This window comes from Helicoverpa armigera, chromosome 1, assembly GCF_030705265.1.
Source record: "Helicoverpa armigera isolate CAAS_96S chromosome 1, ASM3070526v1, whole genome shotgun sequence".
Lineage (NCBI taxonomy): Eukaryota > Metazoa > Arthropoda > Insecta > Lepidoptera > Noctuidae > Helicoverpa > Helicoverpa armigera.
The window spans coordinates 15259668-15285290 of record NC_087120.1 but is presented as its reverse complement, the minus strand read 5'-3'; the positions used below and the strand labels follow the sequence as shown (position 1 = coordinate 15285290).

Here is a 25623-nt window from a genome sequence, read left to right as displayed (position 1 = left end):
CGTCAAGGCCCCGGAACTACTAAGCCGATTTGAAAAATTCTGTCACTGTTTGAAAGCCAGCAGTAATCGCCATGGGATGCGAGTGAAATCAGTGGAAAAGAGATAGTCTATAGCTAGTAGTGTAGTGTAGCTAGCGTAGTGTGCTAAAAGTACTAATTTTTATCATGTAAACTATCAAAGCTACATTTCCCAGTATTAGATGGCTTCAAAAGCATAGGCAATAGCTATCTATACAAGAACAACCACCACAGTTACGTAGATATTCAATTTAAACAAATCTTATGATACGTAAGTATTCAAATGTGTACCTAGACTAAGATGTGTTTTTTAACGACCTCGATGGCGCAAAGGTCAACAAATGCCGGACTGCCGAACCAGAGGTCCCGGGCTCGATTGTCGGCTCGGTCGACATTTGTGTGATGAACATGCTTGTTGGCTTTGGGGGTGTATCAATATGTATTTATAAATGGCTAGTTAAGAACAGAAGTGATCCAAGTAACATTTTTGGCAAAATGGAGCTAAGTCGATTTTTGGGACTTTTGAGTATGAAGTGAGGCTGTGCAAAAGTAATCCAAGTGCTATTCAGTACTTTTTCAAACAAAATCTTTTTTATGTTACGTTTCTGTACTTATTTCAACAAATATTGCTATTTTCTACAATTATATCAATATTTTTATCAAAATTGCATTAACTAAAGAAAAACAGCTATGAAAGTTTGAGTTATGTTTATATCTATCAAATAACAAACATATTTTTAATCATGTGCTCAACATAATTATGATATTCATAAAAACGCATTTCTATGAATATCTCAACTTTTAAAAAATGCTACTTGGATTACTTCTGTTCTTACCTAGCCAAATATGGACGTATAGAGCTATGTACTTTATCAGTTGTGTTAGCACCCATAACACAAGTTAATTAATAGCTTACCATGGGGCTAACCGACCATGTGTGAAAAGGTGTCCCGACATTATTTATGCTCATTCAAATGAAAATGAATAGAAATAAAACAAACAAATTGACGGAATCAAATGTTTATTTCAAGTCCTCATAATGCCGTCTCCTGTGCGCTTCTCAACACGTCATCAAACTTAAACACAGACAATAAGAAGATAAAGTATCACTTCATTTGCAACTACGTATAAACGACGGTTTCAAATATCAAGAAAACTCATCCTAGTATACATGTGTTGTTACAAAAACCGTTTATTTGAATTTAATGATACAACATATAACAGTAATCTTTATTTTAAAGTTATTCTAATAACACAATTTTATAATACTTACGGGAAGCATCGGTATACAATTAGTTTGTTTGTTAGTAATAAATCGAACTTACCTCAAAAATAAGTAAACAGATTTTGATAGTTTTGATTTTTTAAATCAACTTGTAACTTAATATATGGGGTATATTGAGCAATATTAACTATATTTGTGTAAATACGTTTAAGGCTCAGACTCCACAAAATAAGAGCCAGGGTTTTAAACAACCAATGGAATTTCTTTATTTTAAATACCTTGCGAACTCATGCGCACATGAGTGAAAAAGTCCATTGCATGTTTAAAAACTTCTTCAATGGAGTCTGGGCTTTACTCTTCGAGTCATTACTATCAAACAAAAGAGTATAAATAACAAAAAAAAAGGTGTTAGTTCGGCGGATATTCTTTCCTAGGAGAACCTTTAGAGTACCCGCACACTACAAACTTTTCGTCGGCCGATAGTTTATATGGGCTTATAAATCTGTATGGAAATTAATGGAACACAATACAACGACCGACAAAAAAATTTGATTGAATACACGATTTAAAAAAAAGAATTATTTTCCTACAATCGGGCAACTGTCGGCCGACATTTTAGTTTCCAGTGAGCGGGTACTCTCAGTCGACACTTTCATCTCGCTACACTATTACATTTAAAAGGTGAACGTTGAATGATTACACCAGCTACATAACATTTACGATTATATCGAATCGAATATGATAATATGAGATAAAAGATGTATTTTAATAATTTTTTATTTTATTTTTACTACTCGATAAACATGGTGGTGTTACAAACAATAATTAAATATTCCGTTCCTGGATTGCCGTCGTAATTAATGAGGGCGTAAGTGTCCTTTTTCAAAGATGCAGTTACGCCACTTTTAGTTACGACGGTTGAGCGTACCGCCTTACAAATGTATGCTATCGTAACTTGAAATTGTACGTGTCTATACTTTATTCGAATGGGCACTTCACAAAAGGTATTCAATCTTGGTAGGACTTTTGTTTACAAATAACTATTTAACAGATATAGTACCGATTTCAATAATGATTCAATAGATTCAGTAATATACAATTGTTGATGATTTACCATTAAAAAAAAAGTGATATCAAGAATGTTTACTTTTAGTAAATGCCTATTCAAACGGAGTATAGTTTTTTTTTCTATGTTAGGTACAGTTTATTTGTCTAAATACCGATAGAATGCAGTTGTATTTAATCCTAATGCCAAAAAAACCTTCTTAGAACTGTAGAGAGAAATTAACACAGCTTATATTCTGTTAAAATATGAATAGAATTTATAATTTGACACATTTTTGATATATGATGTATTGAACTTAATTTTGAAGCTCTGAGAATATGAACAATGTCAATTCCGCTACTAAACGAAAAAATCTGAAAAATATACATACTATAGAACATTTTAATCAGATTTTTGATTCTATTGGTTTAATATTCTATCGGTACAAAACATAATTAGTCACAATATGGAGGAATAATACAACGTGAGGTGAAACCACAAAATTATACAAACAAATATGGAATATACACATAAATATCGTATCAAAACTGGAATTGAAAAAGAAATATCAAAACTCTTTATAGTGAAACAAAACTTGTTTGGTTTTTTATCACAACCAAAATATAATGATCTTTTGAATGGTTGCTTCTTATAGTAAAAGCTTGGTATAATCATCGGCACGAATCTTGAGCGAAGACCTACACCTGCGCAGAAGTGATTTATTAGCAAAGAACCAACCCCGAGTGACGGCTATGGCGCGATGTGCTGCGGGCCAATCACCGCTTAACAACACTCCCGCACCTCACTTCATACCACAAAAGGGACCCAATAAATCACTTCTGCGCAGGTGCAGGTCAGCGCTCAAGATTCGTGCTGATGATTATAGTATTTACTTTGACATAATTGACGATAAATTGTCTGATGGTACATAATTACAGTCCAGGTTACAAAAGCTATATATAATAGAAGCTACTCTTCTATCCAATATTCATAATTCATAAGTGACATTTCATAAAATGACGTTGAAATAGTCATTATAACTTCAAAAGTAAATTTTAAGCATGATTAAAAACGCATATAATTCCATATTGACCGTTATAAACGTATAATATCGTAACTCAATGATTATCACCTTTGTATACAAATCGTCAACAAAATTGCATGATTTTGCAAATACAATAGCATTTTAAACCCAGATCAACAAAAACCTTGTACTGGTTACTCACTACCGCTAAAAGTTTAACGAAAATGGAAATGCAAACAAAAATAAACCGCGCTCCTTCGACACATCACAAACTAAAAAACTCAACACTTTACGAATCTTGGCACTCTTTAGCCTCCTCAGTGTTGGCACTTTCGGGTTGACCTTCACCTTGACCTTCGGTTTGACCTTCGACGGTGATTTCGACCTTGACCTTTTCTGCAGTGTCATTGGTTGCCTCTGTGGCGCCCTCGTCTTTTTCTTCTATGGACGAGTGTTCGTTCCTGAGGCTGGTCCCCCCGGCGTTGCACTCCCCGGTTGGACGTAAAACGAGGTACATTAGGAGGTCAGAAAGCGATATGATACCAATCACTTTGTCATTCTCGTCGACGACCACTAGACGATGCACCTGAAAGTAATTAAAAGATATTCGTTAAAAATCGGATGATAAGGTTTGTATAATAAAGATAATTTAATAAACTTAATTCAATCATTTTTTAAGCAGATGAGAGAAAACAATTTTAGCTGGGAAATAAGCCATTTTCGGTCGAGCTTTTAGAGATGTAACGGTTTTAACACGCTTTTATTGATTTATTATTAGGTCATCATGTATATAACGAACTATGTAATGACACCTTTTTTGATGGCATATCTTCAAATGATGCTGTGGGGGGTGCAGGGTGCAGGGTGTCTGTACGTTCTTAAGCATTTTATCTATCTACTAGGGCAGCGCGGTAACTGTTTAGAACAATCCCGCAGCTCCAGCAGGCTTTGGCCCTGGTTGGTCCCTCATGGGTTTTGCTGACTCTCTTTGGAGCGCTCCGCTTGGAACAACGCGCGCTGGCGACACGGGCCTATTGTCTCCTAGGAGACGGAAAACCGATGAGCTACCCGAAACTCACCGCCCACGTCTACGGTAGACGAGAGTCGTCTCTCGACATCCGGCGCCCGTCGCGTCTTCTACGTCCACCGCAGCAGCTGGGGTAAAAGGTGCTTAGTCTGACTGCTTCTCAAAAGGAGGCGACGGAATCCCATTCTCTCTCGCCCCGGAACCATGGCTTGAACCAAGGCCGGGGGCGAAAGGTAGCGCCAATTAGCTCCACGAGGACTCGGCGGGGCTCTTCCCAATCAGGACACACCTGGACTGTATGCTCCACTGTGTCGTCCGGTCCGTCCGCACAGTGATGACACCCGGGCGCCACCCCCCACTCGATCTGATGCAGATACCTTCCCTCTATTGAGGACCTGCGACACGCGGAAGGTGAGCGCGCCATAACTCTTTCCGACCCACTCCTAAAAGAGTGGACTAATCAGCACTATTGTAGCGTGCCCTGCACAGGGCTGTGACAGTCGCTCCCTCCATGCCACCATGAGATCGCACCGGACAGGCACGTGTCCTCTCGAGGATACTTGCCTCCAGAGGTGGCAATCCGGCAAGAAGACCGGCTGCATCGCGAGATCGTGCGATGGTTATCACCCTTTAGGGGCACGTTCAGGTAGTGGACGGCTTGCAGCCGCAGAGCACGTGCCCATACCGGTGCCCCGTAAAGGGCCATGGACCACATGACTCCGGCGTCGAGTCTCCAGCAGGAGGCGTTTGGGCCAGGGACCGTACAACCCCGAATATAAGTTAATTCTTTCGAAAGAGTTACAGGTTATATGGCTACAGTCAATAAAAGTGTTATCTCTTGGTAGTGGTAGCCTTTTCAAAACCCTACACCTACCCTAAACTTTGGGCTCTCCCAGTTTGGGCAAGAGTAGCTTGGAGGTAGCGCCTACCCTCTCCAGTTTGGGGCTCAAACGTCTGAAGTCCCAGGTATTTAATCGCCGATTCGACGACCATGTGAAGAAGCTCTGAAGATGTCGCATTCCGAGGCTCATGAAAGCACATAACATCGGACTTATGCACGGCCACCTCCAGTTTCAGCGGCTGGATCCTCTCAATGACCATCGCAACTCCGCGAGTCATACGTCGGCCGCCTTCTAGGGCGACCCCCCCCTTTTACTAGAACCAGCGTGTTGTCAGAGTAGCAAACCACGCTAACGCCGCAAGGGAGATCGGCGCGCAGCAGCCAGTCGTAGCCGATATTCCACAGGAACAGCTCCAGAACTGGTCCCTGCGGAACACCGCACGACATCTCTCGCCGGTTTCACTCGCTATTGTGACTGGGTAAATGACGGACCTATCCGACTGACCACACGACCACACGACAAAGGTAAATCGGTATCCAGTGGTAAGAAAGTGCCTCCCTACTGCAACTACAGAGAAGGGTGTTGAAGGCGTTGGAGATGTCGAGAGACACCGCCCGTACGACCTCATCCCGGGACACAGCATCCCCCGTCGAGCCTTCGAGCGCCAGATGGCAGCCACCGTTGAGCGCCCCTATGGAAACCAAATTAATGTTCTGCGAGGTCCGGCCACATCCCCCCTAAGGTGCTAGACAAGGTGGTTGATACCTACTCTTACAAAGGGGTTGTCTTAAAGTTACACCAGTCCAGATGCTATACCCACTAGCTGGAATCGCAATAGCGGCAGTATGCAGGAATGTGGCTGCCTTCCTGGAAAAATCGAGTCAAAAACCGGACCTGCGACACGAGTCCGCAGAGCGCCAGAGCTTCCAAATACGGACTAGTAATTGGCCCCTCTCCAAGGATACATACGTCTAGTTGAGGCTCAAGACCCTCCAAGGCCCGGACCCAGGTCTGGGATTGTCATGTGATCCATCAGGCCCTGGGGTGGTATTATTTGTTTTTAAGGCTGCCCTCAGCTGCCACTCTCAGGTCCATCCCAGTAACTTCTGGGAAGTCGGGAGTGTGGTTCACTTTTGACACCGCGAGCCATGGGCGAGGACGAATGCGCCCAGCGTGACAGAGCGCTGATCACCTCCTCTACCAGCTTAGGCCGCTGTCTCTGTGTCAGCGGAGGAGCCCTGGGCTGAAATTTGTTCCGCACCATTTATAAGAGCGCCCCACGGCTCTCTATCTAGAGTCTCCTGCATCTCGTCAATGCCACCTCTTTGGCCAGAATGACAGCGTCTTGGATTTCAGTCTTCACGGCTCTGAATCCCTCGTACATCTCCGCTTCCCTGGCCTCTGCATCCGGAGGGCGGATGCGCAGCCTGCGGTGTCTGGTGTACCGGTGCCTCGCAGCGACGCACGTCTCCCGAAGGGCCGCAATCTCGCTGGGCCATCAGTACACCTGGCGCGTCCTGGCAGGACTCGGGACATGGCAATGTCACAGATCTCGGACATGGTCTCCCGGAACCACTCCACCTCGTCGTTGATGTCGGCGGACCGGTCGATGACCTACACGATTGAGACTTCCAGGAGAATCTCCCGGACGAGTCCCGGCAGCGCCCATCGTGGCCAACTCGGAGCAAATAATGACACGTCGTAGAGCAGAACGGCCCTGGCAACAGAAATAGCCACCATTGATTCGCCCTGCATCCGTACACACATCATCCTCATCATCCTCCGAGCCTTTTCCCAACTATGTTGGGGTCGGCTTCCAGTCTAACCGGATTCAGCTGAGTACCAGTGCTTTACAAGAAGCGACTGCCTATCTGACCTCCTCAACCCAGTTACCCGGGCAACCCGATACCCCATGGTTAGACTGGTGTCAAACTTACTGGCTTCTGACTACCCGTAACGACTGCCAAAGATGTTCAATGGCAGCCGGGACCTACACGCAATATAGAAAACGCTATAGAAAACTGCAGGAGGAGGTTGTGGTCACTGAGCTGCTAAGGCCCTTTACCCTGGATAGGACAATTACGGCTCAGCGACCACGGTGATGTGGATCGACCAGTGCGTCATGCTTTGGAGCAACGGATTCTGGGCACGGGCGCAGTGGTTGATGTCCCCTGGAGCATTACTGGCATTCCATCACGACTTACTCCTCTCCCACGGTGAGGGCTTTGCTGGCGCGGTTCTTGGAGCTGCAACAACGGCAGCGGTACCGGCAGCAGCATGAGTGATGGCAGCAACTGCGGAAGCTGCAGTGACACTGGAGATGATGGCGGAGGACGGCTGACCCTTGCCCTCAGCCCTGACGGTGCTGGGAAAGAAAACCTCCACGTGGTGCACCTGGGGTGCAGGCAGCGACTCCCCTCGGTGCCAGCATCTGATATTCCGCTCGGTGGAGCCCATAAACGGCTATCCCAAAGAAGGCAGGTTATCCTAAGAGCGGGCTCATGCATTACCCTACCGCCGGGCAGGTGGGAGAGATATTTCCTTCTCCCACCGTTAATCTCGTAACCCCAACGTAGATCGTCACGCTCAGAAAGCGAGGTAGATTGGTCTCTACATCTTACATATTATTATAAGATTTTTCAATTGGTCAATAGTCTCGCACAATATGTATACGTTTACACTATTGGCTGTCCCCCCGTCCACATTACGATGCTGTCGGGGCCAGGATACACCACGATGACTCGTCCTCGTATCCACACGTTGAGTGTTAGATTCGGATCGACGACCTGCTCATAAGGTTGCCCACAGCCCCAGCAGGTTTTGGCCCTAGCACGTGAACAACACACGCCGCAGACTGGTCTGTTACCCTCCTAATAGACGGAAAGACGATGAGTCACCGGAAACTCAGCGCCCACAGAGTCGTCTCTCGATACTCGGCGCCTGTGATGTCCTCCAAGTCCAAACCAACGGCTGGGGCGAATTCTCAGTCGCTCCGCCTCTTCCTTCTCTAGCATGAGTGCTTCGAAGAAGTAGGCGACGACATCCTATTCCTTCTCACAGCAGACCAGGGCCGGGCGTGTAAGGAAACGAACATGCACGATGTTCCCAGGCAGGGAAAAGCTAGACTGTATGGTCCACCGTATCCTCTGGGCCTTCAGCGCAGAAGTAACATTTGGGCGTCACCCCCCACTCGATCCAATGTAGGTGAGGACCTGAGTCACGAAGAATGTGAAGGCGTCATGATTCCTCGAAGCCACTCCTCAAAGAAAGAACTAATTGCCACAATTGTACCATGAACGGGGTCGCTCTCTCCATGCCACCATGAGATCGCGCCGGGAGACCGCCCGCTGTGCGACAACTTATCACAGCAATGGGGTTTCCTCCCGGCGAAGGGACTCCTCGCGCCTGCTATACAGGTATCGCAAGACACCGCGTAGTCTCCGGCAGAAGGAGTTTCGGTACTCAAGTTTGGGGTCCAAACGTTAGGAATGCTCGACGAAGTCAAGGAAGAGTCCCAGGTACTTCATCGCCAGGTCGACGCCGATGGAAACCCCTCCCACGATCACACGGGTACCTGAAGATGGTGTATACCGAAGCCCATGGAAGCACATAATCTCAGACTTCTGCAAGGCCACCTCCTCCCAGCAGCCAGTCGTCAGTCAGTCCAGATTCAGTCTTACCCGATGTGCGACTGCATCGTATCTCGTTCGGGTGCGGGTACGTCGTCTGTAGCCAGGGGCAGGATCACCAACTTAATCACTGGCCGGTAGGACACCTTTCTTGGTCTGCCTATCCACCGTCAGGATACAACGCGATGACTCGTCCTCACACTCGTCTATTGGCGGACTACCTGAGGGACCCTACAGTCTTCCTTGTGGACAAGTCGGGCCAGCTCCGACGTTACGCCTTCGAGTCCGGTGTCCCACAGTGTTCTGTTCTAGGGCCACTTCTGTGGAACATCGGATTCGACTGGCTTTTGCGGGGCAACCTCGTGGCACGTGTTATCTGCTATGCAAACGAAACCCTTCTGACGGCCAGGGGGAGAAATTTTGGAGAGGCAGCCAGCTTGGCCTCGGAGGGCGATTCTCAGTGGTGGACAGAATCTCCCGCCTAGGGCTGACGTTGGCGCTGCACAAGACCGAGGCCGTGTTCTTCCATGGGCCTCGGCAGCACCAACCGCCCGACGCCCATATCCATGTGGAGGGTGTCCGCATTGGGGTGCAGTCCCAGATGAAATATCTGATCATAGTGCTCGACAGTAAGTGGTGCTTCAGAGCACACTTCAGCGGCCTGTCGACGCGCTTGATGAGGACCGCTGGCGCCCTCTCATGGCTCCTCCCGAACATCGGGAGATCCGGCGTCCAATGCCGACAACTATACGCCGGCGTACTCAAAAGTATGGCACTGTACGGGGCCCTAATAAGGGCAGACTCACTGTGCAGTAGGGTGAACGCCGCTGCCATCAAGCCAGGTCACAAAGGGACTTTGCACAGCGGGAGTCGAGGGCGTACCGCATGGTGAGCTTCGCGGCGGCGTGCGCTTCTGGCGGGAACTCCTCCCTGGGAGCTCGAGGCTTGGGTGCTCGCCAGAGTGTACGACTGGACGGCGGGGCAGAAGGCGTCGACCAGACCCGACTGAAAAGGAAGAGATGCGTGAGGAGGCAAGGGAGGCAATAACTCTGCACTGGGCCGAAGATCTTGCCTCGGCAACGTATGGTCGCTGGACGCTGGATGCCATCGGGCCTGTCCTGAACGGATGGCTCAATCGGCGGCATGGGTGCCTTTCGATGCGTCTGGTGCAGATGCTGTCCGGACATGGCTGCTTCGGATCGTACTTGCACCGGATTGGGAGGGAGGAGATACTACAGTGTCACCACTGCGAAGCCACGGTGGATACGGCAGAGCACACACTTGAGGTGTGCCCATCGTGGGCTGAACCCCGCCGCGCCCTGATGGCAGTGGTCGGGAACGACCTCTCGCTCCCCAGCGTGATTGCTGCCATGCTGGGAAGTGAAAAGACATGGAAGCGGAAGCCTTTTTCTGTGAAGACGTCATGTCGCAGAAGGAAGCGGCGGAGCGCATGCGGGAGAACGACCCTTTCGCAGTGCCGCTCCGTAGACGAAGATGGCAGACGTCGCGCGCCGCCTGCGCGCCGCTCGCGTGCGGCGCTTAGGTCGCGCGCGAGCTGCGCGCGGGCCAAGCAGAAGCGGCGCACGAACAAAAATGCACGCGCGCAGCTCGCGGGCAGCTCGCGATCGGCGCATTCGCCAGATGTGGACGCACCCTTATACAAATATTCTTCTTGTGAAGATCACAACAGGAGCTATTCAGCTTTCTTAAGGAGGTCGGATATGAGTGGCAGGTTGAATGTCGATCTCTTCTTTGATGTGGGTGCATGTGAAAGGCTGTTCTTCTTCCATGTGGGATCTGCTTCCTTATTCTTATTTTTTCGTCGGCAGTTGATCTTCTGGCTGACAACTCTACAAAGTTCAATGAACTGTAGGACGCGTGCTGTCGCGTATTGGAGGCGGTCCCTAAAGAAGAATCTTGCTAAAGTTGCATCTTCTCTTCTTCGGAGGGTTTTTCTCCTTCTGGGGTCTTCACAGGTTCTATAGGCCAGGAGTCTTCCGCCAGCCAGGAAGAGAGACACTCCCAAGCCGCCCGGTGTTGCCGCCCTCCAGAATAGGACCGCCTAGTAGGCCAACTGGCCACTGTCACTGAAGGCATGAAGTTAGAGGGAGGCGGCGTCGCTTTAGTACAAGTACCGCCGCGAGATCGCTGTCACGGAGACTTTTCTGTTCCATCCACGACTCCCACTGCCCCACCCAGTCTATGCGGTCGTTGCATGTTGTTCCCCGACGCATGCATGTTGTTCTGGAGGAGCTGTGTCGCCCTGATGGTGACAGGCGAGGCAAATCAAAATGGGTCGAAGAGTAACATTTGGCCTCACTCTTCGTCGGTCGTTTTCCTTCGATGAGAGTTGTAGGTATTCTTGCCATGGTAGAGGTTAAATGTCAGATGACACCCATACATGTTCAGTTTGCTCTTCTGTTTTGTATAGCTCTAGGTCTTCTGTTAATTTTTCCACTCCCAGTGCTTCCAGGAGTGTCGCTTCCGTATGCATGAGGATGCGTGGCTTCGTATTGGGAGTATATAAGATGTCTTAATGCCTGATAGGTGTGGACACCCTTCCACTATTTGCCTGGAATCCGTTGAGAGGAGATTTGTAGGTTGTTCACTGTACACTGTTCTTGCTTGTAATTGGTCTTCATATTTGTTGACCCTTTTCAGCCCGATGATCACTCTTCTTAATGCTGAGTCCGCAGTCTTCAACTGGTTGATGGTTTATATTTTCAGTGGATCTACGGGTCCTATTGCTCCGATACTCGCAGTGCTGACTGTTCCTTTTGGCCCATTCATTCGGACCGGCAGAATCTTCAAACAGAATTACTTCTTCACTGTTCAGGTCAAATTGATGACTTATTATGTTTTCCAATCGTTTTCTCTATTTTCTGTCATCTCAACCTGGTCTATCTTCTTTTCATGAAGAAGCAGCTTGTGACGCGAGTACATGCACCCGTTAAAAGCACATGGCCCCGTTCAATGAGTCTTGGTCGTATATTGAGGCATCTCAAGCAGAAGCCTTTGGATTTCGCAGCATCCCATCTCGAATTGGTTTCCATCTTCTTAAATGTGTAGCACTCTGGTGTGGAGTGTCTCGCAGCACACGAAGCACTTCGGTGTGTTGCTCTTTTCAGTGACGTTGGTTACCCGCTGAGTCTTCTTTGGAGGGGCGGTTGTCGACGGTTCTGCCACCTGTTCAGGCAGCGCGGGTCCGCACAGTTTTGCTTACCTCTTGAGGAATTTCTCCATCTGGATGAGGCAGCGATTTTTTTTGGGTTGCGTCGATGAGAAGTCGTAATAGCGGTACCGGATCGTGTGCGTCAGCTTGTCCACTAATGTACCTCAGTGACTCCATTTCTTCTGAACATCATCATTTCACCAACGTTATTCATCGCTTCCGAAGGGTGCTTATTGGTGATGAGTAACTTTCAACTGCTTCTCTTTTAACTTTCAACTCGTAGTGGGCGATGCGGAAGGGTAGCCATTCTTGATGCAAGCCGGTGGAAATAGGCAGTTTGAAGAATTTGGGTCGCTAGGCTACTTTGACAGCCCGTCACCAGTATACCAGACACCGCAGGCAGAGGAAGCGGAGCGGTACGAGGGATGCAGGCCGGAGAAGACCACCCTTCAAGAGGACGTCATACAGTCCGAATAGGTGGAAATATGGAGATGCTGGGAAGTCTAGGGAGATCCGTTGGGACGTCCACATAAAATGATGAAGTTCAAACTGCGCTTATGGGCCCCTCCACTGACACAGAGTCTCTGGTCTCCGAGAAAAGGAGATCAGAGCTCTGTTCCCTTTAGGAGGAGCGCATTCGTCTCCACCCATGGGTCCGAGGCCCGCGGTGTCAAAAGTAGACCAGACGTCCGACGACGAAGCCTCAGAGGTGATTGTGGTGGGCCTGAGAGTGGTGGTTTTTTTGCTTAAAGCCAAAAATACCTCCTTTGGGCTTGGAGGCGCTCAACGCTCGACTGGAGGGCTTCCTAAACGCATGCTTGGAGAGGCCAATTCCCACTTCGTTGGAAGACAGGGAAACTGGACATTATTCGGAAACCGGTGGGCTATGCTGTCCGTCCGCATACCGGCCCATCGTGCTGCTCGATGAGGTTAACAAGGTCTTTGAAAGAATAATTGCAAACCTCTTATCGAGCACCTTCGGACGATGAGGCCGGACCTTGTGGATCAGCAATTTGCTTTCCATAGGAGGCGCTTTACGGGTCATGCGCAGGAGAGGTTTCCACGACGGAGGATGCTGTGTCCTGGGGTGGGGTCAACTTGACGATTTCTCTCGAGATCGCCAATGCCTTCAACACCCATTCCTGGATGCTTTCTGGTATCACGGGGTGCGGATCTACCTTCGTCATATGGTCGAAGCCTATATGTCGGATAGGTCCGTCATTTACCCCCGTCACAATGGGGAGACATGTCATGCGGTATTCTACAGGGATCGGCAGCACCTCTGAGGTCTGGGGTCGTAAGTCATTCATGATGATCTTGGCCGAGGTCACAGGCTAGCTAGGAGTAGCGCCGTGTCCTCACAAACGAAATCGGAGACGATCTGTCGCTGCCGGCTGTGCTGCGGAGGATGGTCGGCAGTGCAGAGTCGTGGGACGCGGTGGTTTCCTTTTGCGAGGAAGTGATGTCGCTGAAGGAATCTGCGGAACGGAAGAGGGAGATTTTGACTCCCTTCCCCGGTCGCAGAAAGCGCACCGGGCGCAGGAGAAGGGCGGACAACGCCCTCTTCCGCCCCCCATGAATGGGTTCTAGGGCGAGGGACTTGGGGAAGTTCCTGCCCCTACTCAGTGGACCCGAGGCGGTGGCACGCGCTTGTGTGTCGGCGCGTGCCCCTGAGGCGATGCACGGGGTAGGCGAACACCTCTCTACCCCGTGCATGAGACGAGGCCCGTGCGAGGGCCAGCACTAGTGTGGGGTTGCGTAAGAATATGGATTCCCGCGGCCCCGCGCACACGTGCAAAGAGAACACAAGGAGGTTTTAGCCGGTAAGAGCCCGCATACCCCTCCGCCTCTCCCCAGGCGGAGGAAGTCCATGAGGATTTCCCCCTCCCAAAAAAAAAATGTCACAGGCCAGCTCACCGTGATGAAGAAGTCCTTGAAGTCCATACGTAAGGTGCCTTCACCGCTTCGATGGAGCACCCAGTCGTCCTAACGATGGCGGCCACCACCTTATTCACAGTTACCACATAATGGCATCTGAGGTAACTAATTTTACCGTCTTCCAAGGATCGAAGCGATATAAAATTAGCATCTGTATGCAGTTTTAGAACTGATCTGCTGATGGGTCTGATGTTTTACCTAATTTGACGTTATAAGTATAGCAGTTTAACTTACTTCAGCGCGAACTATCCTCTCCATGACATCGAAGAGAGTTTCATCCAGGGTGCATTTCTGGACGCCCTCGAACCACTCGTTGCGATGTTCATTCGCTGTCTTCAGGGACACGTCCAAATTGTTGTACGTTTTCTCAGCTGCCAGGTTCTGGAATAAGAAAAAATAAATTAGAAATATCTTTTACGTGATCATGTGAGTAAAAAATCGTTTGGGTAAGTAGGTTGTTTACTGGGTCATTTAGTAACTTCTTCCATATTACTGCACAGTTAAGTATGCCGTGTAAAAAAATAAATTTGCCTTCAGATTTATGTACTGTTGTGTTAAGTGTGCCGATAGTTTTAGTCTGTAAATATACTTAATAAAATATATGTACTTACTTAGGTAAAATATTAGGTTTAGAGGCCGGCCTCGAAAATGAACTGTGTGTATTTTTGCTTTTCACTGTTTTTGGGAGTCGGTTTTATTTTTTTGTAGAAAGTTTTTTATTCTTAGCTTTTCAGTGACAAGCATAGTTGTCACTATCCGCAAAAGTAAAAAGTTCTCAGCAATACGATTAATATAAGCCCAAACACGAGGTAGTTCACATATTCAGTTGCCGAGTTCCCTCGACCTTCTCTGGTGTCCATCATCACGTCTGCTCCAAACCTTCACTGTTGCAAAGGTCTCGTCAATACAAATAATATAAACCCAAACACGCGGTAGTTTACACATTCAGTTGTCGACTTCCCACGACCTTCTCTGGTCTTCATCATCAGGTCAGCTCCAAACCTTCACCATTGCGTAATGTTATCAGACATACGCCTTAGTGTCAAGGTTTTACTCTGCGTATGCCTAAATTTTTCGAAAGTTACTCTCGATTTCTCAAGGTTTCCATCATCAGATTCTGACCTGATGATTATAGGACCACCTGGAAGGTAAAGAAGGAGGCGACGACACACCATTCCCTTTCTGTCTGGACCATGGCTTGAAATATGCCCTAATTGCCACCACTAGGTAACGGCGGTACTTTTTCCAGTCAGGGTACACCTGGACTGTATGCTCTACCATGCTCTCCGCGCAGTGGTGACACCCGAGCCCCACCTCTCATCCGATTCGATGCAGATACCATGTCTGGTGAGGATCTGTAACACGCGGAAGATGAAGGCTCCGTGACTCCTGTCGACCCACTTAAAAGAAGACTGTGCTGTGACAATTGCTCCCTCCATGCCACTGCCACCAAAGAAATCGTGCTAGAATAGTGCACTTGATCTGACCTTGAAAAACCTCCGCAAACAGGACACATTAATCATCATGGAAGAGTTGAATGTCAAGGTAGGCGCCGACAACAACGGCTATCAGGACACTTGGGTATCCATGTTTACCCATGAAGGAAGTACGGAACGGGAACAGATTCTTGGAGTTTTGCCAGGACAACGATTTGACCATTGAATTCACTCATGGATACTGTAAGTATACATGGAACTCACCCGATGGAACCACCAAGAATCAAATCAACCAAGTTGCCATCAGCTCCAAATGGCGTTCGACACTGCTCGACGTCTGCTACCATCGTGGTGAGGAAATCGACAGCAATCATCATCTAGTTGTAGCTTTTCGGTCAGAGCTACGAAATCTCCACTTCTTCTGTCAACGTGGAGTGGAACCACATGAAAATGGACTACACAGAGATCAGCTCCGTTGTACTATGATACAAAACATATGCTCGTGAGGACTGGATGTCACAACGAATCTGGAACCTCAATAAGAAGAGGCGCCAGCTTCTTCCTTCTCAACTCCTAGCAACCAGCGATGTAGCAATGCGTGAAGATTTGATGCTGCAATACCACCTGATTCGTAGTCAATGCATACGAGTATGGGCTGACACTATTTCGGATTGCACCCAACGCGCTGCTAACTCCGTCCGGCCAACTTAGGTACAAGGAGAAGGCGACGAAGTCCTTGACCGGGAACCAGAACCAGAGGAAGAACAAGCCTTTGAAAGACAAAAGTGGCCAGCTGATCGTGATATCAGAGAGACAGCTGCAACGCTGGCGGGAGCACTTTAAGAAAATCTTTCGAGTTCTAAACGACTCCGTAACCGCTAGCAAACACAAAACCTGGACACGGATGTATCGGCTCCTACAGGGGAACAGAATTGTAGGCTGCTGTAGTTTGTATCCAAACTAAAAATTGGGAAGATCCAGGAGTCGATCTAATCACAGAGGGAAAGCTTAGAGCAGACATACCACCGCAGCGAACCCGCTGTTGTTACTTTTGCGGGATATCTGGTCAGCCGAAGAGATCTGAACGTGGTAATTGGAAAGGCATTAGTTTGCTCTCGACTTGCTGCGATGGAATTGTATCTGAGACCTGCATGAAATTGGAGTACCCGAGAAGATCACGACCATAATTAAGGATCCATACAGGAAATATTCTAACAGGGTGACTCCCATGCGGATGTGAGCCAGAGGCGTCTCCTGTCACCTCTACTCTTCCTTATCGTTCTAGAAGGCATCAAGATTCATACCATCCAAAATAAGCGCGGCGTCTTGGAGGTTTGGACTATGCTGACGACCTATGGCCACACAAGCGCCGACATGCAAGACAAATAAGACGACCTACAACGAGAGACTATGGAGAAATGCCTAAAAATTAACAAACGGAAGAACCAGACCATGAGTAACCCATGATTTCTCCCAACGTGGAGTGGAACCATATAAAAATGGCCTACACAGAGACGAGTTGTTATTCTAGGACACAAAACTTGCTCGTGAGGACTGGATGTCACAACGAACCTACAACTTCTCTCCATCACCAGCTCCATCACCAAGAAAGACACTCCATCACCAGCTCCATCTTCAATTCCTAGCAAGGAGACCTGATTCTGCAATACCGCCTGATTATCGATATTAGGATGGTTTTCCACCAAAGCTATGCGAGAAAAATGTGTCTGTCTATGGACTCGCTGGTACAGTATTTCACAAAGCTCGCACACATTTGTCGCTTTTCGCCGAAGACATTGTTCTGGTGGGGGAGAGTGGGCCAAAGGTTTAGAGTAGATTGGAGGCATGGCGGCTAAGACTGGAGACAGTAGGTTTAAAAGGTGAGAAGGAGCAAAACCGAATACCTGCATTGTGATTTTGGCGGTACTTCAGGACCCATGACCATAACCCTAGCCGGCATGCCCTTACCACTCTGCTCCAACTTCCGGTACCTTAGTTCACTCGTCCAAAGTGACGGTGAGGTGGACAGGGAAGTTACGCATAGAATCAATTCTGGATGGATGATGTGGCGACAGGTAACTAGCACTATCTGTGACCCGCGGATGCCCCTCAAAACGAAGGCCAAAATCTACAAGTCATCCGTCATAAGACCTGTCGTGCTGTATGGATCGGAGTGTTGGGCATTGAAAAAGAGGGGTGAGAAGAGAGTGCATGAAGCAGAAATGAGAATGCTGACAAATGTGTGGTGTTACAAGAATGGATAAAGTGAGGAATAAATATATTAGAAGAAGTCTGAAAGTAGCGCCAGTTACGGAAAAGATGAGAAGTAGAAGATTGTCATGGTCTGGGCATGTAATGAGGAAGAATGATACGCATGCAACAATGTAAGGATGGAGGAGGAAGGATGGATGGATGAATTGCCTGAAAGATGATATGAATAGGAAGGGAGTGAATGTCAGTATGACGAGTGACAGGGAAAAATGGAAGAGGATGACATATTGTGCCGACCAAAAATAAAATTGGGAACAGGGTAGGAGGAAGAAGAAGAAGATTTGTCGCTTATTTTGTACTTAGAAAAACCAGCATCGTTCAGCCGTTTTCACCAGGGCTGTGCTTAGCGTAAATGAAGTGATTCTATTGGTTTTAGAAAAACACATTCCTCACAACGCATCCTCGCACAACTTTGGTGGAAAACCAACCTTACTCGTCATGACAGACGAGTATGGGCTGATACACTTGCGGATTGCACCCAACGGGCTATTAACTCAACCTTGTCAGGATACCAAAAGCCAGAAGCAGAAGAATAGGAGGAATTAGAGGAGACATACAACCGCTGCAAACGCGCTGACGCCCCTTTTGCGGGACATCTGGTCAGCCGAAGAAATCCTAACCAAGTGAATGTGGTAAATTGAGAGGTTTGCTCTCGATTCCTTGTAAAGTGCTCTGCCTGATTATCTAGGTTATTATCAGGTTGTCGAGGACCATCGAACCTCTTTTTCTCAAAGAGCAAGCTGGCTTCCGACCCAGCCGATCGTACGAAGACCAGACCATCACCTTCCGCATAGTCCTTGAACAGGCATCAGAGGGAAATGTACTTGACCTCTGTGGGACTTGCGATCCCCGGCAAACTGCTTTGCAAAAACGCTCTGGGATGTCTCCTGTCACCACTCACTCCTCTTCCTTATCGTTCTGGGCATCAAGGTCCATACCATCCAAAACAAGCGCCATAGCTTAGAAAGGGGGTCACCCAATGTACTGGAAAATTTGGACTATGCTGACGGACGACCAAGCCAAATAAAACGACCTACAGCGAGAGGCTATGGAGAAGAGACTAAAAATCAACACCAGGAAGACCCAGGAAATTAGGTGCTGAGTGACGTGCCAATCACCGTTGCTCATCGGTACAGAGGTGGTGGTACGAGTTCACAAATTTACATCACCTCGGCAGTACTGTGTCAGAAACAGGAAGGACCGAAGAGGATACCACTTGAAGGATCACCAAGGGAAGAGCAATCTTTGCACAACTACTGCAACGACCAGGGGAATAGTAAAGCTCAAGGAATTGCGGTAAAATTTTATAACTGTATTGCCTTATGGATGTGAAACGTGTAACGCCACAAAAGACATCTCGCGTAAACTCCAAGTCTTCCTCAATCACTGCCTTCGTTGTATTCTTGGTATTTACTGGCCACTGGCCCCATTTAAAGCGGGAACGTAGTCGCCCCTAAACAATCCTGGCGGAGGACGGTCATCGCAGGGGCAGTTACTATTGGCAAGACGTGGAGTGACATCAAGCGCGGAGCTCAAGACCGGATGCGTTGGTGGGGCACTATGGATCCCTTCTGCCCCAACTAGGTGACATAGGACTTTCTGCGAACTGCGACTTTCTTCTGAAAGGAGAACATTTTCCGCCTCAAAACAGAAACTTCTCTTCTTAGTTGGAGAGAAGCTTTGCCAGCTTGGTGGGAATTGTTGATAGTGAGAAGAGCATTGCCCAAAAATGCCAACCCCCTGCAATATTAAATGGCGGAACTCCAACAAGCAGACTCCTAGCCCGTCGAAGTCATCCATGTCCACGCTCGTTCCTCTGGAATCTTCTGCGTCGAGCGCGACCGCCATCCAAGAGATGCAGGTGAGCTGAGGTTGCAGGGAGAAAGGCCACTTCTGCGCATCAAAGCGGAGACTCAACACTAGAAAGGATTCAAGCACAAAACCAGGAATGCCCATAGGTTCCGTGGTGACACCCCCAGAAGTAGACCTCAGTTAATGCCAGGGGGGGGGAAGCCAGGGTATGGTCTTCGTGGAAATCGCTAGATGTGAGACCAGCATTACCTATAGAATGCCAAGAAACCATCTGCTGTGTTAGTGGTGGAACACCGAATTTGAGCAGAGCCCTGGCCAGTCCGAGTCACCAACGTCCTCGCCATCCCTCCTGGGAACTGCTGTACCGCGCAATCGCGTGGTGCAGCTGAGCTGAAGGTGCAGGGCGAAAGGCGAGTCTTCCGCGCCTCAAAACAGAACCAATCTCATCAGGGAGGAAACCCGAGAAAAACCCGAGCACGCCTACAGGCTCCAAGGTGGCAGCCCCACCAGTGGGCTAGAAACTGAAACAGTGCAAAACTGGACCGATCAAACTACAACGTCCTTTGGCATGAAAATATGGACACGAATTGCTTGTTGAAACGTGCGAACGAACACTGAGCGAAGAAAGCCGACTGGCCCAAGCAGAAACAGAAATGTTGCGATACAAACTGCAGATACTCGGTCTCAGCGAAGTGCGCAGAAACGGATCCGGTGAACTGAGAACATCCAGGGGCCTTACATTTCTTTACTCCGGGAAGGAAGATGCACCAGAGGAAGACAAAGACGATTTCTACAGTGCACTCAACCTGACCTTGAAAATCATCCGCAAATAGGACATAGTAAGGACGTAGTAAGGCAACGAAGACCTTGGCTGGGAATCGGAACCAGAGGAAGAAGAAGCCCTTAGAAGACAAAGGAGGCCAGCTGATTGTGACATAGCAAGGACAGCGTCGACGCTGGCGGGAGCACTTCGAGGAAATCTTCCGAATCCCAAATGACCCTGTAACCACGGCCAAATCGAGGATCGCCAAAGGGAGAGCAACCTTCGCACAGCTCCGTGCTGTGTGGCAATCACGGGAACTGACTAGGAGAGTTAAGCTCAAGATTGTATTGCTGTACGGATGCGAAACGTGGAAGGCCACAAAAGACATCTCGCGTAAGCTCCAGATGTTCGTCAATCGCTGCCTTCGTCGTATTCTCGGTATATACTGGCCCGAGAAAATCTCCAACAAAGAACTGTGGGAACGCTGCGGTGAGATACCGATCGACCAGCAGATCAATCGTCGCAAGTAGAACTGGATCGGCCACACGCTCCGAAGGGACCCCGATCACATCCCGAGGCAAGCCCTAGACTGGAATCCCCAAGGGAAGAGGAAACGTGGCCGCCCTAAACAATCCTGGCGCCGGACGTCATCGCAGAGGCGGCGAGTATAGGCAGAACTTGAAGCGAAATAAAACGCGATGGTCAAGACCGAACGCAATGGCAGAGCACTGTGGATGCCCTCTGCCCCTCTAGGGGACATAGGACTCCAAGTCAAGTAAGTCAAGTCAGTCAATGCAGCAACAGGAGGGTCATAACATTAGTCGAGGGCTATTGGGTACTTCGTGTTGAGCAAGCTGGATTCCTTCCGAACTGATACATAAACGACTGGAGGCAGCAAAGACGGGACTGAAGATCAACACCAGAAAACCCAAGAAATGAGGTGTTACTGCTGGTCATCGGCACAAGGGCAGTGGAACACATCCACCTATCCACTTCGTCCTATGTGGCAATCGCGAAAATGGACTAGGAGAGTAGTAAAGCTCAAGAAATTTCAGTTCTATGTCAAAACCGTATTGCTATTCGGATGTCAAACGTGGAAAGCCACAAAAGACAACGTGGTCGCTCTGAACAATCTTGGCGGTGGACGATCATCACTGAGACAGGACGTGAAGTGAGATCAATTGCGAAGCTCAAGACTGGACGCGATAGCGGAGCACTGTGGTTGTGCCCCTCTTTTTGGGGGGGGGAGTATCCTCATGGACTTCCTCCGCCTGGGCAGAAGCGGAAGGGTGTGCCGGACTCATACTGGCTAAAACCTCCGTGTCCTCCTTCCTCCTCCCGACCCTCGCACGGGCCTCGTCTCTTGCACGGGGTAGTGAGATGTTCGCCTACCCCGTGTACCCCGTGCATCGTCTCAGGGGCACGCGCCAACACACACGCGCGCCACCGCCTCGGGTCCATTGAATAGGGGCGGGACTTTCCCCAAATGGTTGCCCTATGCCCTAACCTAACAAGGGGGCATAGATCTATAACTCAAAGTGAGTCAACCAAGTAGGAATATTATGCAATAGTTTATAATGTTATATTAAAGTTTCATATCCTTGTGAATTGTTTACAGCGAGCTCAATTTCAGTTTATAGAACGTAAACTAACTTCATAAACACTTATTAGTGCATAAATAGTGTCTATGAAAGCCGGCGCTGCAACATAATGTATTTAGTCCCCACATACACAAGGTTATCAAATTACCTACTCTAGCAGCACACTTTGTGGGGCGATGTCAGACTTCCACGAGAATTTAATTTACGATACGAATAGCATAGAGTAGACAGAATCAAAGGCAATGTTTAGAAAATAGTAACGAAAACAATTTCCCGTGGACTCACCCGGGGGAGAAAGAAGACTACGGCATTATTTGGACCCGCTCTGGATTTCCCAATTTAAAGGAAAACAAGGAAAAAGATGACAGCAACGCTATTTTATGACAGTTCTACTTTCTATTAGACCAGTCACTTTATCGTCATGGAACATTACGAGAGTCATATAAAGACACAAAATCTCCATTTCTTCACACCAGATATTTTCATCATAAGAGACAAAGAAAATATTCAACATAAAATAAACAAAATTAACACTTACAATGACGTCGAATTTGGCATAAATGTCCTTCAGACGTCCGTCACTGTCAATGATGGGGAGCGCAGAGACGCGACGGTTGACGAACTTCCGCAGCGCGTCTATGATAGAAGTGTCTTCGGTGGCAGTCTCGATGTCATTGTGAGTGCCTATGCGCAGGTCACGGAGCTTGCGTTGCAGGTACGCGGGCTTTGGCAAGTCGTTTATCTGGAATTGAGATATTTACAAGTTCATTAATATGGACATTATAATCGTTATACACAGAATATAGAAGAAACAAAGTAGATAATAGTCGTTTTGGTATGCCTATTATGGGTTGAGGCCGAACTATTTTTGTAAGCCATGTATTTTCTGGTGACAAATTTCTTTGAAATTGTGGAAAAAGCAGAATGTTTTAAAGTATTCTAATACATCATCATCATCATCATGACGGTTCCGGATCAGAAGAGGGCCTCCCCATTTTTCTCACATGGTTTTCGTACTAAGGGAGCTATGTCCGACCTAGAGCATACTACCACCACTTTGGGCGACCTGTATGGTGGCGGGCATACCCCCTCAACAGTATTCCCAAGGAGGGTTAGCGTCTGGCAGGCGGCTGGCTGTAAGAGCAAGCGAATGCAGCAAGTTAAGTGAATGTATGATGAGCGATAGACCTAAGCTGTACCCTACAGGCAGCTGTGGGAAATGGCTTATTGGACCACAACGGCCGGGTGCGACGTAAGACGTGAACTCGAAGTGGGAGAGAATCTTAATTCGCAGGAACGATGACTGGAAAAAGCAACGGATAAATGTAGGGTGTCTATGAATGTTGTCTAACAATAAATCCATAGTTTTGTTAGTCTTCCCCTTCCACTGCATCCACATTCATGCTCATCACCTTCCTCACAACATGATCCACATTCCTGTACATCACATGCCCATACCATGATAGCCAGATTCCACATAGCTTTTCGGATATCTCAATTTTTTTTCGGACTACCCGTTAAACTGTAGGTCTCGGCTGTCATTGAATATCCTTGGCAGTCGTTATAGGTAGTCAGAAGCCAGTAAGTCTGATACCAGTCTAACCAAGGGCATTGGGTTGCCCGGGTAACTGGGTTGAGGAGGTCAGGTAGGGCAGTCGCTCCTTGTAAAACACTGGTACTCAGCAAATCATAGTTGGGAAAAGGCTCTGGAGATGAGATGATGGGTGGGTGAACAAAATTTTTGAGACAAAAAAAAAATACTCACATATAAAAATAGAAAACGCAGTATCCTCTTATGCGTGAGTATGTAGAGCACGTTGCCTGTCTCCGGTTCGATGACGGGCAATCGATGGATGCGATTGGTGATCAGCATTCGGATGGCCTCGAACAGCGAGCTGTCGGGCCCGATGGACACCAGCGGCATTACCGACCCTTGCAGGACTTCTGAAAATGTCGGCAAGTTTTGTTTAGAAGAAAAATAGTTTTTGGAGTGTGAACATCACGTTACATGTTATCACCAATGAAGGTTGAGTATATCTGAATGACCGTCAACTTAGACCAGGTTGACGAGTCCTGGCTTACCCTCAAGCAACTGAGATTTGTTAAGCTTATTTAAACATGTATTGAACTCTTAGGAGGCTTTGAGATGGACTTTCCTTTCTGAGTACATGAATTTGTTTTCGTAAGGTGGCCAGTCTTCTATTTATAGAGTAAGCAGGTTCACGGCCGTTCCCGGCCGTTGCCCGGGCAACTGGGTTGAGGAGGTCAAATAGGCAATCGATCCTTGTAAAACACTGGTGCTCAGCCGCATCAGGTTAGACTGGAAGCCAACCCCAACATAGTTGGGAAAAGGGTCGGCAAACTTGGTGCCTAGCCCATTTTTTTTTAAACATAAGATTAGATTTTCAACTCACCGCGCCAAGTCTCAAGTTTGTGCTCCTCAAGTTCTTCCATGGTGACATTGGGGCTGGTGTAGTACATTTGCAGTATCTTGATGAAGTCCGTTATGGTGAGCATGCCCACATACTTGTGGCGCTGCGAGTCCCATAGAGGCGCTGCGCGGACTCCTGTTGGCAAATTTAGAATTGGTATTGGCTGGCCAATGTATGTTGGTGAATTGGTGGCCACCATTATGCTAGAAGTCCGGTATGCATGCTTGTTGGCAAATATGGTATTGGTATTGGCTGAACAATGTTTGTTGGAATATTGGTGGCCAACGTAAATCATCGCTGAATAATTCAGTAATGCCAAATATTCTGGATTATAGGACCTACGACCTATTAGCCTATTGATTGAGCAACTGTAATATTACAATCTCCACCGAATGGAAGTGTTAATTTTCTGCTTTTTTGCTTTGCACCCTAAACTCATAAAATAGAATAAAAAAATATCTGCATATCAAAAAATTCATGAAATAGTCTACAATGAACATACTTCATCACCTGGCAACACTAGGTACCTAAATGTAGATTAAACTGGATAACAAGTTCGAGTGGGTGTTGCCATCAAGTGTTCACAAATGACACTGAAGACTGAATATGACAGCTATACAGAATAATTTATATAAATTGCAGGTAACTATGTATGTCACACTTGACTATAATATACGGCTCTAACGACCGAATACTAAAACGTCACTTATTTTAAGTGCTGCTCAAAGATCATTTTATCTCTGTTACGAAATTCACTGCGACAGAAAAACCTAAGATCAAGTGACGTTTGAGTATTTCGGGTTAAGTTATTTGTAGTACAGAAGGCAGGGCAAGACGCATAGAAAAAAAAATGTGATAATATCGCGCATAATATAGCAATAACAATTTTACTCTGTTTGCCTGCATAAAGTGCCAATTTATTTTTCTAAATGCATTGCTAAATGGTGTTCAATTTAACGACTAAGGTATGCCAAGTCTTTTTTTTTTTTTTAGCTGTTATAATATATGTGTCATACTTTGGTCAAAGCCAATACTATTAGATTTCCTAGTTGTGTAACAAGGCAAAGCTATTCCTATTATAGGTATAAGGAAAACCGTTCACTATATCTGTGGGAATACCAGTCTGCATCAATTTGGTCGTAGATTCAATCTGTGTGCGTACACACAGCTCTATATAGCATGTATCATTCTACTAATATTATAAGTGTGAGGTTGGTATGTATTGATGTTTGTTCAGCTTTCCTGAAAATACTACTGGATGGATTTTGATGAAACTTGGCATTAATGTAGCTTGTATATCAGAATATCATATGAGCTATTTTTTATCAATGTGCAGGAAGTATTTCCCTCAGGATACAGATGGAAGCCAGTAGTAACTAATCTTCATAT

The 25623-nt window shown here is 47.3% G+C and overlaps 1 pseudogene; it reads right to left on the bottom strand.

Annotated features, from left to right (window-relative positions):
- Positions 1–1021: 1021 nt before the first annotated feature.
- The window catches only part of LOC135117295 (uncharacterized), a 112353-nt pseudogene continuing 87751 nt past the window's right edge, over positions 1022–25623 (bottom strand).